A 12104-nucleotide genomic window follows, 5' to 3' on the forward strand; every position below is an offset into this window, starting at 1 on the left:
GGGTGAAGGCGAGGACAAAGTGCTCAAGGTCAGAGGGTGAAGGCGAGGACAAAGTGCTCAAGGACAGAGGTGCACATGCACACACAGCCCCTAGCAGAGATGGCAGACACACCTGGCATTTAAGGAAGGCATTAAAGGAAATCTCTTGACCAATCCTGAACTGACCACTAAGCTATCCAAGCAGACTTCAGTGGCTAAACACTACAAGGAACACAGGCTTTCTCGAATTCGTTCAGGAAAGCCATGAAAGAAACAGACTGAAACAAAACAAGACTCCAGCAATAACAACAAACATGAGAGGGAGGAGGTTCTGATGTCCAGTTTTCAACAAAACCAACGAATTACAAAACATACAAAAAAAGCAGGAAAGTATGGCCCACACATGGGGGAAAAAAAGCAGTCCAAAGAAACTGTCCCTGAGAGGGCCCAGGTGTTGGACTTACTAGACAAAGACTTTAAATCAGGCATTAGAAATGTGTTGACTGAATTAAAGGAAACAGTGTATAAAGACAACATATAAAACAAGGAATAACATGTCTCACCGAATAAATATCTATAGACAGAAAAATTATAGAAGAGAACCAAGCAGAAATCACGACACTGAAATGCAGAAGTACAAGGGGAACATTTACTAGAGGAGTTCAGACTCATGAAGAACCAGCAAACCTGAAGACAGGTCAGCCAGGACAGTCGGACGGGAAGCCGGCAGAGCTGCAGAAGACCATCCACCGCCCTGCTGAGCAGCTACACCGACACCCGCCTCACCCACAGTCCCCTCACCTGCACACAAAACACCACATGAGGCCAGGTAACAAGCATTCGTACATTTCAAAGGGCCGAGACTATACAAGTATGTCCTTCACCCACAACGCAGTTAGATTATAAAACAGTAACAGAAGGGAATTTGAGAAATCAATAAATATTTGGAAATAAAAGTACATTTCTAAATAATCCATGTGTCAGAAAGAAATTACAAGGGAAATTAGAAAGTATTTTCATCTGCGGGACGCCTGGGTGGCTCAGTTGGTTAAACGTCTGCTTCAGCTCAGGTCATGGTCCCAGGGTCCTGAGATCGAGTCCTGCATCGGGCTCCCTGCTCAGCGGGGAGTCTGCTTCTCCCTCTTCTTCTGCCCCTTCCCTGCCTGTGCTCCCTTGCTCTCTCTCTGTCAGATAAATAAATAAAATCTTAAGAAAAAAGTATTTTCATCCAAATGAAACATAACACACCAAAATTTATAAGATGCTGAAGTGCTCAAAGAGAAATTTATAGCTTTCAATACCTGTATTAAGAACCTCGAATCAATAAGGTAAGCACTTCTTCAGAACATTCCACCCCAAAACCGGAGAATACATTCTTTTCACATGCATATAGAAGGCCACAAATCTCAGTAAATTCCAAAAAACTAAAAGCATATAGGAATGCTGACTCACTATGTTGTATACATGAAACTAACATCACACTGTATATTAACTAGAATTTAAACAAAAACTTAAAAAAACCCTGAAATCATACAATGCATGTAAAAAAAAAATAATGTAAGCATTCACCTTAAAAAATACTGCAAAAAAAGGCAGGAAACGAGGCAATAATAAAGATTAGAGTGGTATGAATGAAACGAAAAACTGAAAAGGGATACAGAATATCAACAAAACCAAAAGTTGATTCTTTTAAAAGATCAAGAAAACCAACAAATCCTTAACTAGATTAACCAAGACTACAAGACAAAGTTTGCGAAAATGTGGGAACGTTACCACTGATTCCTCACAAAGTGGAATATAAGAAAATACTATGAACGACTTGGCACCAACAAGTTCAACAACTTAGGTACAATGGAAAAGTTCCTAGAAAGTAGTAAGTTACCAAGAGTGACTCGAGAAGAATATGAGAAAACCAGAATGGACCTATAACATGTACAAAATTGAATTAGTGATTTAAAAATCTTCCTGCAAGAAAGTCATAGGCCCAAATGGCTTCACTTGTGAATTTTTTCAAACATTTACAGAAGGAATAGTACCGATATGCCACAAACTCTGAAAACAGAAGAGGATGGGATAATTTCCAGCTCAGTCTGAGAGGTCACATCACCTCTACCCCAAAGCTAGACAAAAACAGCAAGGAAGAACTACAGATCACTAGATACACAAAGGAGGCCCCAACGTTTTCCACAGTACAAGAGGACCACAGGGAAGGAAGCACCATAAAGCCAGAAAATGTTGTCTAAATCATATCTCCTTACATTAAAAAAAACACTAAAAAACAAAAAATTAGTATTATATAAGACCAAATGCAACAGACAGAATAATGGGCCCCTCAGAAGTCTGTGTCCTAACCCTCAAATCTGTGAGTATGCTGAGTTACATGGCAAGGAGGAATTATTATTATTTTTTTAAAGATTTTATTTACTTATTTGACAGAGAGCTAGAGAAAGAGTACAAGTAGGCAGAGAGACAGGCAGAAGGAGAGGGAGAAGCAGTCTCCCCGCTGAGCTGGGAGCCCGATGTGGGGCTTGATCCTGGGACCCCAGGATCACGACCTGAGCTGAGCGCAGACGCTTAACCATCTGAGCCAGCCAGGCGCCCAAGATATTTTAAAATAACACAAAAGGACACCCTAAGTCAGGCTAGAATACTGAAATGAGGTTATCGGTCCTAAGAAAATCTTAGAAATAAAGTAAAGTACCATTTCAAGAATAAAGACTAAGTTAGAAGCACCATAAGAACAAATAGACTCCACAACTGATTTTACTAAGAGCAACAGAAGAGGAAAGGAATATTTTTTTAATGAAAAAGAAATGAAGGAATAAAAAAGACCCCAGAGAAGCGAACTGAAAGGATGGTAAAGAAGATCCAACACACACACAATCAGAGCCCCTCCCCACCCTGCAAAAATGGAGGGGACAAAGCCAGGGAACAGAATACTAGAAACTTAAAACCCTTTCCTGAAATAAAACTTGTGGAGCTCCATATTGATAGGGCATGCCATCTGAATGAGAAATCCACGCCTAACAACAGTAAAAAAGAATACTATTCAGGCAAAAAAAACAAAGTCACTTACACAGGAAACAAAGTAAAATTACCATGCATTTGCAACGCTTTATGCTGGAAGACAAGAGAATAATAATTAAGGTATCCAAAGGAAAAAATGTGAGCCGAGGATTTTACATACAGTCAAACTGACTTTCAAGTACAAAGGACACATAAAACTATCAACATGCAAGAATTTGAGTAATATTTTCCATGAGTCCTTCCCATCTTCCATGGGAGCTGGGGGTTGAGCTACAGCATCTTTTTTTTTTTTTTAAGATTTTATTTATTTATTTGACAAGAGAGACAGCGAGAGAGGGAACACAAGCAGGGGGAGTGGGAGAGGGAGAGGCAGGCTCCCCACGGAGCAGGGAGCCCGATGCGGGGCTCGATCCCAGGACCCCGGATCATGATCTGAGCTGAAGGCAGACGCTCAACGACTGAGCCACCCAGGCGCCCCCAGCATCTTCTGAATAAATAGGTGAAACTTAACTACTATTTGGAGGTATGCAATTCAGCCATTAAACTATGAAGAAAAGGAAGGAACAGCCATAATGGTGAGATAAGAAGTTACTTCTGTCCGGAGGAGGGAGGGACGGACACAGGACAGGGAGGGGATACAAGGGAGGATTCTGGGGCTGGCCAAAGTTTCTTTCTTGACCAAATCGATGGTCACAACAACGTCCACCTTATAATAACCCCTCAAGCTGTACATTTACTTCATCCAGTTTCTGTGTCTGTGCTAGACTTTAAAATTAAAAAGCTTTTTTGAAAAACAAACAAACAAAAAAACAGGGGCGCCTGGGTGGCTCAGTTAAGCATCTGCCTTCGGCTCAGGTCATGATCTCGGGGTCCTGGGATCGAGTCCCAGTCGGGCTCCTGCTCCACGGGGAGCCTGCTTCTCCCTCTCCTGCTCCCCCTGCTTGTCCTCTCTCTGTCAAATAAATAAATAAAATCTTTAAACAAACAAACAAACAAAAACCACCTTATCAAACTACATTGAGGACATCGTGGTATTGGTTCCAGGGGCCAACAGACTGACACAGGTTGGGGAGTCCTGGAACAGACCCATGCACCATGTCTGCACACACCTGATTTCTTATGCTGGAGATGCTGCAGAGCAGCGAGGAAGACGGACCTTTTCAATAAATGGCGGTGCCAGGACAATTCAATCGCTCTGTGGAGAAAACAACACTCACCTCCTAGTTCACGCCATCCCCCAAAGCACACCACATGGACGGCCACACCGCGTGGACAGCCACACCGCGTGGACGGCCACACCGCGTGGATGGCCACACCACGTGGATGGTCACACCACATGGATGGTCACACCACATGGATGGCCACACTACATGGATGGCCACACTACATGGATGGCCACACTAAAGGCAAAACAATGCGGAATATATTAGAGAAAAAGATCATTTTAACCTTGATTTAGAGCAAAACAGAACTATCGAGGCAAGATGGGCAATCAGGCCACATTAAAATTAAGAAACTTAAAAATCAAGGAAATATAAATTAAAGCCACAGCCATGTACACCTTGTAAAATGGCTACACACACACACACACACTCTCTGGCCTGATAATGCTGGATGTTGCTGACGGTCTGCGACACACACCTGGTACAGCTACCTGGTAAAACTGGTATCGCCCCATGACCACTCACAGGGTCTCACGCCAACAAGATGCCTGTGACACGCAGCAGAGGACGAGTCCAGAGACGCTCACAGCAGGACTCCTAACGGTCGGGAGCCGGCCACCGACAGCAGACACCCGCTGGGACAGACCCAAGTGGTGGGGATCCCACAGCAAGATGAAGCGACTGCCATCATACCCAGCAACTACACTGGCGACCACGAGCCAGACACCAAACAACACAGGCTGCGGGCGCTCCCGAATTCGAAGGACAGTGGGACAAGCTGCGAAAATTATTAACTTTAGGGTTGGGGGGGCCGGGGGCACAGGGGCAATTTTCCATCTCTTGACTGGTGATGATTCACTGAGATGAGCACTTCTCTGCATGTATGTAATGCTTCACAAGAAGAGGCAAGGGGCGCCTGGGTGGCTCAGTGGGTCAGGTGGCCCACTCTGGACTTCGGCTCAGGTCAGAATCTCAGGGTCATGGGATTGAGCCCCGCGTCAGGCTCCACGCTGGGTGTGCATCTGCTTGTCCCTCCCCCCTGCCTCTCACCCCACTCATGTGAGTACTCTCTCTCTCTGTAAAATAAATAATAAATAAAATCTTTTTTAAAAAATAAAAGAGTTAAAAGCTGGGAATCATCTACACATCCCTCAGCAGCTGCCATGTGAGTGCCCCCCATGATGCATCTGTCCCACCTGAGCAGGAGGGAGTGCCCCCCGCGGCGGCCCTCATGGCAGATGAGAGGTCGGCTCGGACTGCCCTGGGTGTAAGGGCACCCACACACGTACATGTCTGGAAGGGTATATAAAACTTCACTGCAATAATCATGGAAGACTTTCACTTTCTATTCTATGTATTTCTTTACTGCTTGACTAATTTGCTCATATTATTTCATAATCATAAATAGCAACGATGTTGCTAGTTTAGGAAAAATACTGTTATTTGATCCAGCAGTTTACTATTAGAGAAAATAATGTTTTCCTACTATTTCAGCACAAATTAAAGGAAAAAAAGAAGCATGTTGTCTTTGGTTTTCAAACCACCAAAGGATTATGTTACTGTGGCAGTTTTGATAATTTTACATATGTGTAAAGAATAATTCGGTTTTTGCTACCTGCCCCAAAACTCAGGAGGGGATTTATCTGGATGGCATCTGGAACCAACACCATGATTCTGACTCTATTCTCCGGCAAACAGAAATAGGGTAATCAACGACAACACGTAACACAGAATCCTTCCGGAACAACTTGCAGCCTGGGTCCCCCAAGACAGGAGGCAGCCCCAGCTCTCTGCAGCCCAAGAGCTACCCAGATGCTGGGCACTCCCGCGATGAAGGAAGTAACATCATACTCTGACAGTAAGCACAGCAATCCCAAATTATGATGAGAGCCAAGAGACGGGAGAGGAGAGACACCCAAAACCAAAGTCTCCTAACTTATTTTAGTTTTCATTTCAAACACAAAAATACCAAAGAGTAAAAGGTAGCTAATCAGAGGTTCCTTTCCGTAGGCTAGAAAAAGCAGAATGCATGGAAATGTTCTGGCTTGGAGAATCTACTGTTATTTTTTATTGAAAGAGTGAAAGAGACCACCTTCCAACTACTCAGATGTGGAAGGCAGGGGCAGAGCGGCCCGGCTCCCGCCTGGCAGCTGCTCACACTCAGTGACTTACTAACACAGCCGTCTATTTCATGATCTCAAACACTCTGGCTACCAAGCATATCCGATTTAGTAAAGTATATTTTTCCACTTTTCACATCCAAATTGAAGCATATTAAAGGAACACTACTTCAAGAATTAGATCTCACTGGGTGAGACTGGCAAAGACCCAGAGCTGGGAAAGACCCTCTGTCCGCAGGGCTGTGAAAAGCACTCACGGGAAGATACGCGTGGCGGGGCCCGCGAGGCACATGGAAACACCTCCTACAATCACATCCCTGGACGCAGCAATCCCACCACGACGACCAGAGCCCCAAGGCAGCACTCCTCAAGTAGAAAACAACACAGGCCCCAGTCGTCACCATAGCACTCCCCAGTCCGAGCTGGAAAACCACTCCACACCCATCAGGAAGGGCTGCTACAGTCAGAGACGTGGTGAATAAAGAAGCGAGACACACAGTGTAAACAGTACTTGCTACTACCTTTTATGACAGACAAGAGAGGAAACCAAGATTTTTGCGGGATAAACAGAAATAAAAACAGTTGCCTGCCTATAAAGAGCGGAGATGTGAAATCTCTGATCATATCTTTCATATGATTTTGACTTTTGGGCCATGTAATGATTTTGAACATAAAGATAAAATTTAAAAATTCCAAATCTGAAACAAAAAAACTTAACTGTATATCAAATGGGCAACACAACCACAGACAAAAGAATATTCATCAAGAGGCTTGTTTCCAAACACAGCACTTCATCCTCAACATAATATGTACTAAGAACCAAAAGAACTTAAAAACAAAAGCGCCCTAGGGGTGCCTGGCTGGCTCAGTCCATAGAGGGTCAACTCCTGATTTTAGGGTTGTGAGTTCAAGCCCTACGGTGGGTGTGTGTGGAGATTACTTAAAAATAAAATCTTAAAAACAGACAAACATCAAAATACCTTAAACTCTACTAAGGGATCCTATTAGTAGTAGCAACACAATATACTAATTTTACACCTGATTTTATGTATACTTGAGCATAAAATAAGTAACTATGCCAATGACATTAAGAATCAAGATTTTCAGGATAAAAAAAGGATAAATTTTAAAAATCAAAGAAATTGGGCGCCTGGGTGGCTCAGTCGGTTAAGCCATTGCCTTCAGCTCAGGTCATGATCCTGGAGTCCCGGGATCAAGGCCCGCATCAGACTCCCTGTTCAGCGGTTCAAATATCATTTGAACTTACCATGTTTTATTTTTTTTTAAAGATTTTATTTATTTATTAGACAGAGAGAGCGAGAGAGCACAAGCAAGGGGAACAGTTGAGAGAGAGGGAGAGGCAGGTTCCCTGTCAAGCAGGGAGCCCGATGCAGGGCTCGATCCCAGGACTTACCATGTTTTAAACAAGTGTTTCCTATTTCTGTCCATGAGATGGGTGCTTACAGCCACAATAATAGGCAAACACAATGCACACACCAACACTTTTCTGCATGGAAAGGGATCGCAGCACTTGGGAGCAACAGAAACCGGCAGGTTGGGAAGGGAGGGCACGGGGCCAGAGCAGTGCTCTCAGAACACCGCTGATGCCGCGGGAGGACCAGGAGCCCGCGCAGCGGGGCACCCAGCTGCTCAGCTACAACCGTGTGAACATCCAAACACAAACACAAGCCTTTAATAGGCCGCAGTACAATGAATAAATAAAAATCCACTACTCTGCACTGATATTCAAGAAAGAAAAAGGAAGAACGGAAGCATTTACCACAGTGAAGCTAAATGTCATGAGCACTGCTCCCCCAATGAGTAGTGACAAAAGGGGAGGGTCCAGCATTTGTCCTCCTGTTTCAGGACGCCCAGATGAGGGAACACAGATAAAGAACAAGGGAAGCTGGCATCAGTACCCGCAGGACAGCCCCCCAGAATGGTGCGGCAGGAAGCACAGAGCATCGCCTTGGTGAAAATGTGCTGCCTGCCTCCAACTGAGCCTCTTACCACCAGACCACAGCACACGGGGAGCACGGGGAGCAGAGGAACAAGTTAAACGGCACAGTGCAAAACAGATCCAGAACACGGGGCACTCGCAAGACAACTGGCCTAGTCTCTTCTCTTTTTTTTTTTTTAAAGATTTTATTTATTTATTTGATAGAGACAGCGAGAGAGGGAACACAAGCAGGGGGAGTGGGAGAGGGAGAAGCAGGCTTCCCGCCGAGCAGGGAGCCCGACATGGGGCTCGATCCCAGGACACCCTGGGATCATGACCTGAGCCGAAGGCAGACACTTAACGACTGAGCCACCCAGGCGCCCCTGGCCTAGTCTCTTCAAAAGTCAACGTCATGGAGGCATTTTTCTGCGAAGAAAAGAAACTAAAGAGACGTAACAGCCAATAATGACCTAGACTCAATTCTGGTTTGGAGACATCAGCTCCCAAAGACCACTGTGGGCAAGTGGGGGGATGGGAGCGGGGACTGGCCTGGGCCCTGCCCTACACATGGTCAATGATGGTGTGCGGGTCCTACAGAAGAGTCCCTTTCTGCCTCTTCTTTGGAGAAAAGGACATTTAGGGGTGACATGCTGGGATATCTGCAATTTCCTGTGGAAAAGTTTGGCAAGCACCAGCTGGGCAGAAGGTAGCAGTCACAACGACATGCTCACAAGCACTCTCTGTAAGTCAGAAACGTCATAACAGAACCTTCCAAACACTGAAGCACAGTTGTGTCCAACTCAGGGTTCACACGCTCTCAGTGAATCACAGGGGCACTCCTGCCTGGTTCACACTTGGAGACAACAGTGTTCCCACCAAGGTCATAAATTCAGATCTGGTCTATGTCTGAGAGTACCTTTCGCATATTCTGAGCATGTGTAACCGTAACTAACACATTCTAGGGGTGGCTAGAGCATCAAATGCCTCAAAGCCACTGCGCTCCCACAAAGAAAAACCATAATCCAGTACCAGCTATGCAGAGATGGGGGACAGAACCAAGAGCCAGGGACAGCTGCTAAGGGTTAAACTTCAGAAACCCAGAACCAGAGCCCTTCCCATAAGATGGAGTCAGAAATCGTGATAAGGCTACCTTGGAAACAAAGCACATTCCAAAGCAAGCAAACAGACCATGCTAAGGTCAGCTGGTCCCTGTTCTGTCCCTGAAATGTTCTGGGTCACAGACCAGGGCTATTTGGGTGGTTCTGCTCACTCGTTTTGTGGGTCCCCTTTACCCGACACCAGCACCCTTGCTGCTTACCTTTTCCCACAGGGACCAGGGCAGTCCCACGAGGGTTAGGTGTGAAATCGCTGCTGTGGCTGGAAGCTACCAAGAGTTTTTAAAGCGTCCTTTTACTTACAGGACGTGGAATATGGGCTCTCCAAGAGAGTAACTGGAGCTCTCCCGGAAGAGCTCACTGCTTCTGATGCTGCTCCCTCACGAGGCAATCAAGTGAGCAGACTGTAAGGTGAGGATCAGTTAGCAGTGGCCTTGGATGAAAACTCAGTCCCTCTTGGTTGACATCTGTGGGGGCAGTGAAGCAGGACAGAGCAGGTGCAGGGCCACACAGCCAAGGGGCCAGGTCCTCCCTGTCCAGATCAAGGAGCCATCGCCTAGAAAGTGCCGCGGTGGGCCAGCAGGGGACAGTCCCCCACCCCAGCCCCAGGCTGCCATCAGCAGTGAGGGGCCTTCACAGAGCAGGAGCACAGGCTGCTGCGGACCCAGAGGTACCCACGGGACTCGGGCTCAAGCAGAGGGGTCAGCCTCTCCACCGCACTGATGCTTCTTCCTTGGGGCCTCCATCCGTGGCCCCAGACCCCTCAGGGTTGGACTTCCTCTAAGAAGAGGTCTTCCTCGAACATACTTCTCAAACAGAAACTGCCCATCACCTCTGTCCACACCTGCCTGTACTTTTCCTGGGAGCACTCGCTGGGCCTTTTTCTTTGGTTTAAGTCTATCCCCAGGATCACTGCTTAGGTTCCCTGAGGGCAAGGCCTTCTTTTCAAAACCACCGCTGCCCGCAGCAGACAGAACCGTGGTAGGTACAGAGCAAGAGGCCAGAATCCTCACAGAGTCAAGCACCTCTCCCAGGACCCTCTGCCTCAGAAATAGGGAGCACGAGAAGGAAAGGCTTTATTTTCCTCCTAGCAATGCCTTCCAGAATTTGAGCCACCAAAAGCACATTATCAAATAATTAACAAGGAAGTGATCTGAGCCATTTCAGAACGAAGAAACATCTGGGTGCTGGAAAGTGGGGTGAGGGAGAAGGGTAGGAAAGACAGGGTATAAAGAGGGTGAGCCCCTGGGAGGGGCACGGACCAGAGGTCTGTGGAGCCCCGACACTGCAGAGGCTACAGGGCGGCCAGGGCCAGAGGCACACTGCGACTCTTTATGTAGCTAAATTCACTGAAACACAGAACGTAAATAAGAAAATGGATCCTACAGCTTATGTGCTCAAGCCCTGAGATTTAAATAGTGCCTTAAAAACCAAACAGTAATTAGAAGAAGGACAGTCGCAGACTCAAAACTCCGTGTTTTGTGCAGAGAAGCTCGGAAGGAAACAGAATGCTGGTGAGGGAGAGCCGTCCGAGGCTCTGGCGCCATGTCAGCGCCATGCCCAGCACCATTCACCTGCTTCCCTCCCCTCACAAGGCAATCCTCCCAGCGAAGAAGGAAATCAGACCAGAGTTCACAAACCGAAGGAGCTGAGGCCAGGCAAAGAAAAACTGAAAACGCAGAGGGAAGCCACGGCGTGCACTGACCATGACCACCGTCCGCCTGCTCCAAGAGCTCCACCTCCCAGTGCTGCTCACTCTCCAAAGTCTGTGCTGGACAGGGCCTGGAATGCAGATGCACACATTTCATCCACTCAGTGATACCGCACAGCAGCTTCACGGCACAGACACAGAATTCAACCAACTGCCCTCATAATGTACTTTAAATCTTTCTCCAGGGTGCCAGAACATTCTTTCCACAGTGTGACTTACTTACAAGCCTTCTTGTTTGCACGCAGTGACATTAAAGAAGAGAGCAGAGTCCTCATGTCCAAAATATCAGGAAGAACCAGAGCAAACAGTGTGTGCGGGAGGGGGCGACTGTCGGGTAATCACCTGCCAGGTAGACTGAATCCCAGCTTTCTTCCAACAGAGGGGACTGACTCTGTCCTTTGAGACGTTCTGGATTCACAGAGTAAGTCTTACCTTGTGCTAGATCTTGTACTCAGAAAACATGAAGCATGACAGGGAGATGACCTGTGAAAGGGTTTGGGGAGGTGTGCGTCCCTGCACCAACGTCCCACAGGAAGCCCTCAGAGTCGAGTCCAACTCCTGTGAGAGCTTTCCTCTCAAAAGGTAGCTTTGTTTAGTGACCAAGTGAAATTTGGCTTATTCATAGTACTTTTTTAAAGACTCCAACTAAATCCTTTCAAGTCTCCTAATTTTATCACCATGATATAGACAAAACAAGTATTAATATTTCTATATAAAAAGTCACAAAGGATGCCCTTGATATCAAACCTATCTCATTAAAGTCTGAAGTGGATTTTTTTAGAAGATCTCATTTATTTATTTGAGAGTGAGAGTGTGAGCACAAGCAGGCGGGAGGCAGAGGCAGAGGGAGAAGCAGGGAGCCCGATGTGCGGCTGGCGGGGCTCGATCCCAGGGCCCCGAGACCACGACCTGAGCTGAAGGCAGACGCTTACCCACCTGAGCCACCCGGGCGCCCCTGAAGGGGATTTTGTAAAAACTATGCACTTGATCTACTCAGAGTTAACTTCAAAACAAATAACTTCCCTTTTTTTTCTTTACAGAGAGAATGCC

General features: G+C 46.4%; 1 protein-coding gene across 2 annotated transcripts in view; it reads right to left on the reverse strand.

The window, feature by feature from the left end:
- The window catches only part of ZBED4 (zinc finger BED-type containing 4), a 29279-nt gene extending 17562 nt beyond the window's left edge, over positions 1-11717 (reverse strand). For both annotated transcript variants that reach the window (XM_025881684.2, XM_073882598.1), the window contains exon 1: positions 11049-11717. The gene's annotated coding sequence lies outside the window, so the exon portion shown is untranslated. The remainder of the gene's footprint in view (positions 1-11048) is intronic.
- Positions 11718-12104: the final 387 nt, after the last annotated feature.

Source organism: Callorhinus ursinus, unplaced genomic scaffold, assembly GCF_003265705.2.
Source record: "Callorhinus ursinus isolate GAN/ISIS: 27379988/994484 unplaced genomic scaffold, GSC_fseal_2.0 scaffold48, whole genome shotgun sequence".
In the NCBI taxonomy this organism is placed as follows: Eukaryota; Metazoa; Chordata; class Mammalia; order Carnivora; family Otariidae; genus Callorhinus; species Callorhinus ursinus.